Source organism: Lolium perenne, chromosome 5 (assembly GCF_019359855.2).
Source record: "Lolium perenne isolate Kyuss_39 chromosome 5, Kyuss_2.0, whole genome shotgun sequence".
Taxonomy (NCBI): domain Eukaryota; kingdom Viridiplantae; phylum Streptophyta; class Magnoliopsida; order Poales; family Poaceae; genus Lolium; species Lolium perenne.
In genome coordinates this window covers 257,381,289-257,390,936 of record NC_067248.2, presented here as the reverse complement: position 1 = coordinate 257,390,936, position 9,648 = coordinate 257,381,289, and positions in this window count along the sequence as shown.

The following is a 9,648-nucleotide window of genomic DNA, read 5'->3' as shown; positions in this document are numbered from 1 at the left end:
AGATAAATTGTGATACAAACTCATATGAATCTCAATCATGTAAAGCAGCTCATGAGATTATTGTATTGAGGTACATAGGAGAGAGATGAACCACATAGCTACCGGTACAGCCCCGAGCCTCGATGGAGAGCTACTCCCTCCTCATGGGAGCAGCAGCGGTGATGAAGATGGCGGTGGAGATGGCAGCAGTGTCGATGGAGAAGCCTTCCGGGGGCACTTCCCCGCTCCGGCAGGGTGCCGGAACAGAGACTCATGTCCCCCAGATCTTGGCCTCGCGATGGCGGCGGCTCTGGAAGGTTTCTGTGGTTTTCGTCGATCTTATCAGGGTTTTCGATCCAGGGGCTTTATATAGGCGAAGAGGCGGCGCAGGAGGGTCGAAGGGGCGACGACACCATAGGGCGGCGCGGCCAGGGCCTGGGCCGCGCCGGCCTATGGTCTGGGGGCCCAGTGCCCCCCCTCTGGTCCTTCCCGGGTGTTCTGGATGCTTCCGGTGAAAATAGGAACTTGGGTGTTGATTTCGTCCGATTCCGAGAATATTTCGTTACTAGGATTTCTGAAACCAAAAACAACAGAAAACAGGAACTGGCACTTCGGCATCTTGTTAATAGGTTAGTTCCAGAAAATGCACGAATATGACATAAAGTGTGCATAAAACATGTAGATAACATCAATAATGTGGCATGGAACATAAGAAATTATCGATACGTCGGAGACGTATCATACCACCATATTGATGGAAGAGAAACATCACCACTTGACCAGCTGCTAATCCCTTCTTTTCAGCAAACTCTCAACATGCTTGAACACTTATTATCATCCTACCATCAGTGGAGGGATGGAACTGTCCAAGGACATCTGGTGTGTTGTCCGCTGATAGAACCACGGAACCTGATGGTTCGAGATTAAGACCCTGGACAACCATGCTTGGGATTTTCTGCACAGTACAAACAACAAAAAAGAAACAACCCTGAGTATATATAAACATGCATGTTCATATCATGATCTTGAGTACAAAAAAATTAAACATTTTAAAAAGGGACACATATAAAAAGAGACACAAATTACATACATACCATCAGCGAATTGTTAATGTTTGTGGCAGTGAGTTTGTGCAGAAACAATGGTCCCAAACCAATGCCTCTCCTGTTAACAATTGCTCTCCAGCTAGCCAAGAGATTCATAGTCCAATCAAGTGGCCTTGTCATGACAACAACACTATGTCGATCATACACTGATAACAAAGAAAATCAAAAAACAAAAGAAAGGAATGAATAAGTTAATGTTGTTTAAGGTCTAAGCATTTTGCATCATCTGTAAAGAAATGTGCAAAAAAAAGGTAAAACAAAAATCGTACAACCTTGATCTGGTTCTCCATCACTTGAATCACTTTGATCTGGTTCTTCATCACTTGATTCACTATCAGAATCATTCAACGTACCAGATTGCACCTTACTGAACTGAGACATTGTTGCTGACTTGCAACATCCTACTTTAATTGGTATCTCAGGGTTATTTGTCATTTGAAACATAAGGAAATCACCAGGTTTGGAATTGGACGTGATCAGAAATTCCTTCCACCCCCAACCATAAAAACTTGTTACCGACTCATTCATAGCTACATTGAAAGTGTGAGTGGTTCCAGACTCATCAGAGACAGGGATATCGATTCTGCGCCACATATCATGTTTATCTGGTTCCTAACATAGCATGGAACATTCTGCCAAAAAGTAAAAAAGTATAGTGAACAACATGCAAAACAAAAAATATGTAGAACAAAAAAAATACATTGGTGCAGTGATAAAAAGGAAATCAGCAAATAAATCTCACAATAACAAAGTATAAAAACGAAGAATAAAAAATTAAAATGTACCATCCATTCTTCAGAGGTAACCAATAACTCTGATATGAAAAAAGAGCAATCCCTCGTTTTGGCCCTGCATGGTCCATCTGGATTACCACATACATTGCAGACCATCTTGAAAAGAGCAAAAGGAAAACCCTGTGCAATGAAAAAAAGGGACATCTGTGAGTAAAACTATAGGGAGATAGAAGACGAGCTCTCATAGATTACAAAAAAGTAAACTAGATCTACAGGAATATTGTTGTAGATCCGCTAAAAATAGAGTTAAATCTTCAGAATCTGGTTATATATTTAAAAAGTTGTTGTCCAGGTACTTTCTAGATTTAGCAAAAAAAGGTCAACAGACGGAGGGGGGCGCGGGGGGCAGAAAAAGGGAATCAAACGAGTTCGTAATAAATAAACACATGGAGGTGCGGGGTTTCAGAAACATCAAAAAAAGAAAAAAGAGAGCAAACAAAAGCCTTACCGCCCAGATGCAGCTTTGAAAAAGATCCACCAAAAAAAGATAGATAGAAGAGGATTCCTTCCGCCTGGACTGAGGGAGAAGAAGCACTAAGAGCAATGGCTCGATGTGGATGTGTTGACCTAGAAAGAGGGAGAATGGAATAGCCAAGGGTGAGAAGAGATGCAGAAGTGATAAGGGGTCTCTATTTATTGAGGCGTAGTCGTCTCACCTTCCACCAACTGTAGCATTAAAAAATTGCAGTGAACAAAAAAGCGTCTAACTGGCTCCTTTAGTTGAGCTGAAAAAAAAAAGAATAAACAACCACTATAAAAAGGAGTGAGCTATTCATAAGTAAAGTGAAAAAATATCCAACATTTCTATTTTATAATCTAATAAAAAATAAAAAAGAGGATGTGCATAAAAGAAATGTCTGTAATGCCAAGTGTCGGTAAATACATTAGATCAGCGTTGGTAACTACATACAGTCACGCTCGATAGCTATTACAAACTAAGAGTATGAGTACCGATGCATTACAAAAAAGAGAACCATTTTATCTGTCCACCTATGGAAAAACCATTTAAAAAGAAAACCACTGTAAAATTTTAAAACAATAAAAAATATAGACTAGATGCCGGCGTCATGAACAATTATAATATATTCATAACTGCTTGTAAAAAATGACGGCAAGCTAGACAATATTTTGGACATCCAGTAAAAAAAATAGAAGATTTGAATACAAATCAGGGGCAAAATGACAAAAAAAAGACAGATGAAAAAGGATACAAATGAAGAACAATAAAACCACTCATACAAAAAAGAGAGACAAAAAAAACAGTGAAAAAAAAGGATAAAAAAATAACATAGCATATCTTGCTACAGAACTTATTACATCATTGTGTCCAAGAGAAGAAAAAAACATACTGACTGCAGATATGATAAAGCAAAATACATCACTGAAAGACTAAAAAACATGTAAAGTCCTTGCTACCTACTTATTACATGACAAGTTTTTAGAAACAAAACAAAAGGCACCAGGTGACTAACGATACGAAAGCACGACTACACAGTCATAGATTGACTAGAAAAGCACATAGAAATCATCAGTATGATGCTTCTTGTGGAAAGACAGTTTGCCCGTGTCATCTTGTTCATCCAACTGTTCGACAGTCTTCACATAGTAAAACTTGATCATTTTGCCTCCAATGAAGTAATGCCTCCTAGCAATAGCTTCAGCTTGCTCTGGCTTCTTGAACTTCATGTAAAAAGATCCATTCTGGTCAATGGCATACTTGAATTCAAAGTCTATAGGGATAACTTCAAGTGCAAGCCCAATGGTTGAAGGTTGAACGAAGTACTTGACAATGACATTGAGAAGACCAGATTGCACTCCTTCAGAAATACCCAGAAGACTCATGGTCGTCTCTGACATTATTGTGTTGCAAAAACCATCAATGTTATCACCTTGGCTAGAGAAACCAACTGGATAAGATAATTCAGTCATCATTTCAACTGAGAGATGATCATATGAACAAGGGAATGTCGACACTGGTTTGTTCAGAGAGAAATCCTTGGAAACTGGCTTGTAGTGAAGCTCTTCTATCTTGATGATCTTGATATGATAGTGATTCAGCATGTACTTAAATTCAGAAGCAGCTAGAAGAGTAGCTTTATCATCTGTCCCACTGGGCCTGATGAACACTTTGGTTTTGCTGCCCTGATTAACAGTGTACTGAAAATCCCTAGTGAGCAGCTTCTTTGCTAGTGCAAGACAAATGAATATACCATCAAGCCGAGTATCCATCACACGGAAAAGGTAAAGATCATGCACTTTCCCAGGATACTCTCCAAGCCTACTCATAACATGACGAGTAACTGATGGCCTCCTCATCTTAGTAATGTACGACATACCCTGGTAAAAAAAGAACAGAAAACAAAATGATAGGTTTAAAAACAAAAAAGAAGATATTGTATGTCAGGCAAAAATATAAAACAAAAATTTCAGTGCACGAGAAGAAGACAAAATAAAAATTTAAAAATTCATGAACGAATAAACAAAAAAGATAGAAAAAGCATGTAAAACTCAGATTTGTCACACATGTGCATATAAAATGTCAGCACACACTCATCACCAGCACAGACTTACGTAAAAAAGTACAAATAAATAGCATCCATTACACACGACGAAAAAGCAGCATTAAAAAAAAAGTTTCATCAAACCACCTAGACATAGAAAGTATATAGTACACAAAATCAAACATCAAGGGCTTTATGCCTTGATACAAAAGCACCACATTACATGGAGTTCATACTGTGCTTCTAAAAAACACTTAGGGAAAGGGAAAGGCACTATATCGTCTATTAAGAAATCAAGCAGACTCGAAATGGTCTTCATTCTTGAGCCTACTGTATACTGGACATTTCCTGCCAATATCTTCCATGAATGAACACTTCCTGACAGTCTTGACTAAATAGAACTTGATCATGAATCTATCAACAAAGTAGTGGCTCTTGGTCATCACCTCAGCCATCATTGGGATCTTGAACTTCATATAAAGCTTGGAGTTGTATTCAACAGCAAACTTGACAAGGTCTGGGGATTGCACAACAGAGTATGCATGGGCAATGTACTCAGGTGAAAGCAGATATTTTAGGTTCACTCTAACTAGACCCTCTTGAGAACCCTCAGAAACACCGAGAATCTTCATCGTGGTGTCCGTCATTCTGATGTTCTCCTCATAATCCATGTCAAGGCTTACATCAGAGTACCCAGCAGGGTAACCTGGAAGCTTCTGTTGAGTAATACTACGATTCTCCATGCTGGCTGAAAAGGTCTTGGCTGGTTCCTTGAGGAAAATGTCTTCATCTTCTGGGAGTGTTTCAAGGAAGCTAACCTTGCAAAACTTCACGCGAGCTTCATCAAACTTAAAGGTTAAAGGAAGCACATCGTGAAGCTTCGTACACGCAACAGGGGTCATGCACCTAACAAAGACTTCACACTGGCGGCTTTGATTAACTATGAAATCAAACTCTGTGCCGACCAGCTTGTTGATGAGATGGAGACACTTGAAGACTCCAGCAGGCTCAAAACAGGAAAGGTTCTTGACAAGAAACAGATTGGTAACTGGGCCAGGAGTAAGTCCTAGTTTACTAAGAAGGAACTTAGACACCTGAACCCTCGTCTCTTCAGTCACATAAGTAGACATACTGAATTTCACTCTCCTAGAAATGTACAAAAAGCACTAATCAAAAAAAAATATCAAAAAATGTTTAAAACTAACAGTTAAAGGACACCAACGAGCAGTAGATAGAAAGCACCTTGATAACTACAGAATAGGAATGTTGATAACTACTATGATATCTAGAGTTATGCTAACAGACTACCAGCTGTCTACAGACACATGTCACAAATATATTGCATCACATTTCTTGGCTCCCGTGGTACAAGTTGATATGTAATAAAAAGCATAAACATAAAAAGATAGTTAAATCTATAAAAAAATTGACATACATATACATAAAAAAACCAAAAATTCAAAGGACCAGACAACCCAGAGATGCAATTGATAAACTATATACAACAAAAGTTCATATTTATTCTACAAAAACATATGATACCTGATATTTGTGTCATAATAAAAAAAACTGAAGGTGAAGAACATGAAACTAAAAGCACTATAAAAAAGCACCTTGATGACTACAATGTATAACTGTTGATAACTACCATGATATCTACTTTACTACTGACACATAACCAGGATTCCAGACGCAAAAAAGATTACAAAAAAAATATATTGGATCCCAATTTCTTGACTTACTGCCAGGAGGATAATGATTAAATGAAAACATGCAGATAAGAAAAATAAATATAGATAAAAGGTAATACAAATACATAAAAAAAAGGGGAAAGTGCTCACCACCGAGGAACAAAAAAGCAGATCTCCACCAAAAAAACTTGAACAGCAACAACCTCCAGAAAAGAAAACCCCCCTTTTGTTCGCACTTACTGTTCACCTGCGAAAATAAAAAATCTAAGATACATCAGATAGTCGATTAAAAAGTAGAATATATTAGAAGGATAAAGACCATTAGGATGAGATCCGGACGAAAGACAACAAAAAAAAGCTACAGAGAGAACTCAGATTCCACAAAAAAGAACACCAAAAAGAGACATAGATTGGTTTTTCCAGCAAGAAAAACACCATAGAAACTTGAGAAAATGCTACAAAGCAACTAGACAGTAATGCGAAAAAAGAAAAGTGAGAAGAAATATAGATCGAAAAGAGAGATGACGGCGGAAGATTTGAGATTGAACTTACACCTCCGTTCTATCCGCTTGCTCTGAACCGACCCTCCCACTTCTCGGGCGAGAAGAACTGTAAATGCGGAAACTGTAGATGTGGGGGCTCCGTCGGTTCCAGACCAGGAATACTTATAGAAGTTGTTTACTAGACTGGACCTGAAGAGACGGCCCAGTAACAAAAAAGACTAGATAAAAAAGGAGTTTAATTACTGGGCCACGATGGGCCAAGCACAGTGCGAACCCCCCAAAAAAGAATGAAATAAGAGGAATAAGTTGCGATTATTATTTGACAAACACAAGGTTCTCACTCACATTCCAACCCCGGATGGATATGTCGACATTTAAAAGTCATTACACTTCCACAAAAACTAGAAGAATAACTAGTCAATTAATTTAAAAAAGAAGAAGAAACATAAAATGATTGATAAAAAAAAATTATCTACACTACATCTTATCGGTCGCATCTCATCTATTCTTCACAGCAAATCGGACACTCATAACATGGAAAAGGATCAGAAAATAAGCATTTCTTCAATGGAGTCAGTATCATCTGCATTCAAAAAAAAAGAAATAAAAATTTAATTGCAAAAATATGAACAAAACAGATAAGAAAAAATGAAGATATGACAAAAAGGACTATGTGATATTCACCATTAACAAGCTTGTTTTGCTCGTGCATCCAGGGATAGTAACCTGGTGTCTGAAAAAAAAAAAGTACAGTCAATTGTGTGCAAAAACAAACCACAAAACAAAATGATATGGGAAAAAAAGCCATATAAAAACTATATTTAAGAAATACAAACCTGGTGGTCAAATGGGATTCCCTGTATCATGAAATGCATGGCAAAAAAAAAGAAAAATAAATACTGATCAATAGATTGATCAATAAAAAAGATTAAAAAATTTAGGAAAAAAGATAAATCAAAAATTTGAAAAAACGTACATGCTTCCTAAGGATTTCTTTTGTTTCCAGTGGCATCTTCTCATTGAAAGGATGAGCAACCATATAGTAAGTAAGACTTTCGCGCAATGGTTTTGCATGGTTCTAAAAAAGACAATAAAGAATACATATATTAAATAAACATTTTAACAAATATATTTCATTCATCGGTAACAAAAAAGAAATGAAAAAGGAAATGAAAAAACACATATGATAAGTAATTAACAAAAAAAAGAGAAAAACATACTGGTTCAAAACAGAGTTTGTTTCCTCCCTTCTGATTTCTTATTAATTCCATGATGAACACACCACTGTCACAACTGAAAAAATACATAAAAAAGAAAGGATAAAAAGTTACAGTAGAACTTGTATGGCATTAGGATACATAAAAGAAAAGGAAACAAAAGCCCTCGTAACGACACAATCAAAAATGGCCTGACACCTTCTTAAAAACAACATAATTTGAGAACACTGAAAAAAACAAAAACCTATAAAAAAGGGAAAAGCTATACAGAATCATAACTTGCACCACCACCCCTCCCCCACCCATTGGTAACTATATAATGAATGACCTGGTAACATACTATCAAAACCAATGGTAACTACATAACAATACCCCTGATAACTTTTAATCAAAAAATACAAACATATATAAAACAAACAAAAAACTGCAAGGTTCAAGATTGCTTATATACATAACAGAAAAAACAAACAGCACAAAAAAAATATCCATAAAAAACATATAGAACATGTGAAAACAGATATAGGAAACTTGTGACATACTCTTTGTCAGAAGAACATACACTCCTGTAAATTGTTTGCATGCCATCAACGTTGATCAATGAGTGCTTGTACGATAAATTGAATCCCATTTTAAAATTCTTAATTGCAACCTCGACGTGCTCAGACACAAGATTGAATTTTGTGTTAGGGTATAACACTTCAAACAACTTTAACCTAAAGTTGATAAGAAGAAGGTAGTAGAACCCAGATGTCATCAACGGAACATGCACCTACGATAAAAAAAGGCATAACAAGGAAAGGACAATAATAAGTGTGAGAAGATAAAATACAACATCTGATAGATAAAAAGTTTCAAAAGATGCTGAAAAAGAAAAAGGCAAAATAAAAAGAGGGTTCTAAAGCCATTATTTCAGAACACATATAAAAGTTTATAAAAAACATACCAGATCCATTGAATCGAGCTTAAAACCAATCATTTCATGTGATATGAGTCTAGACAGGGTTCCAGGGTTCTCATAAGGTTTTGCAAACAGAGCCTACATATTGACAATGAAAACATCAATACAGGTTTATCAAAAAAAAGTCCAACCTATATGTATCAGAAGCATATATATATATAGAGAGAGAGAGATGAAAAAGAAAAGAAGCTTACAGATTCATCAAAAGGGATGAAATATCGTTTCCACTGGTCTTCAGGTAAAAGTTTCAGTGAACGCTTCTCAGTATCCTCAACAATGACAGCTTTCCCCAACATGTTGATAACGTATTTGTTCACATTACCATACACTTGCATACTAAGAGCAAAAACACGGTGCTCGGCCCAAGTACTACCCATTCGCACAATATTGACACTGCCAAAAAAGAAACAACGAAACACAAAAACAAAATAAAGACAGTGAACACAAACACATAAAAAAAGGATGGACAGTATAAAAAACAAGTACTGCCGATAAAAAAATGATCAATGGGAGATCAACTTACGTCTTTGCTTTTGCAGTTTTGGGGACTCTGTGCACAATGTCCTTGAAAACATCTCGTTCAACCAGTGTAGAATTGAACGTAGCTTCGATTCGTGCTCAGCCTCTGCTTGAAGTGTTGTTCTTAATAACTCCCTGTCAAACTCACTTTCATCCCATGAATACGAGGTCTCAGGAGCTTGAACATGTCTGTGCGATATGGTACAGTTGATGGGAGATATAAAGGATGTCTCTCCATCATTAAAACGAGTTTCCTTTGTATTATCTATACCACCAGGATCAATGCTCTGAACTGCAGCTTCTTCTTTAATTCCAAACATCCTTGGCCTCTTTATCAAGCAAGCAGATTCAGAACCAAAATCATTGCTTGAAATCATTGC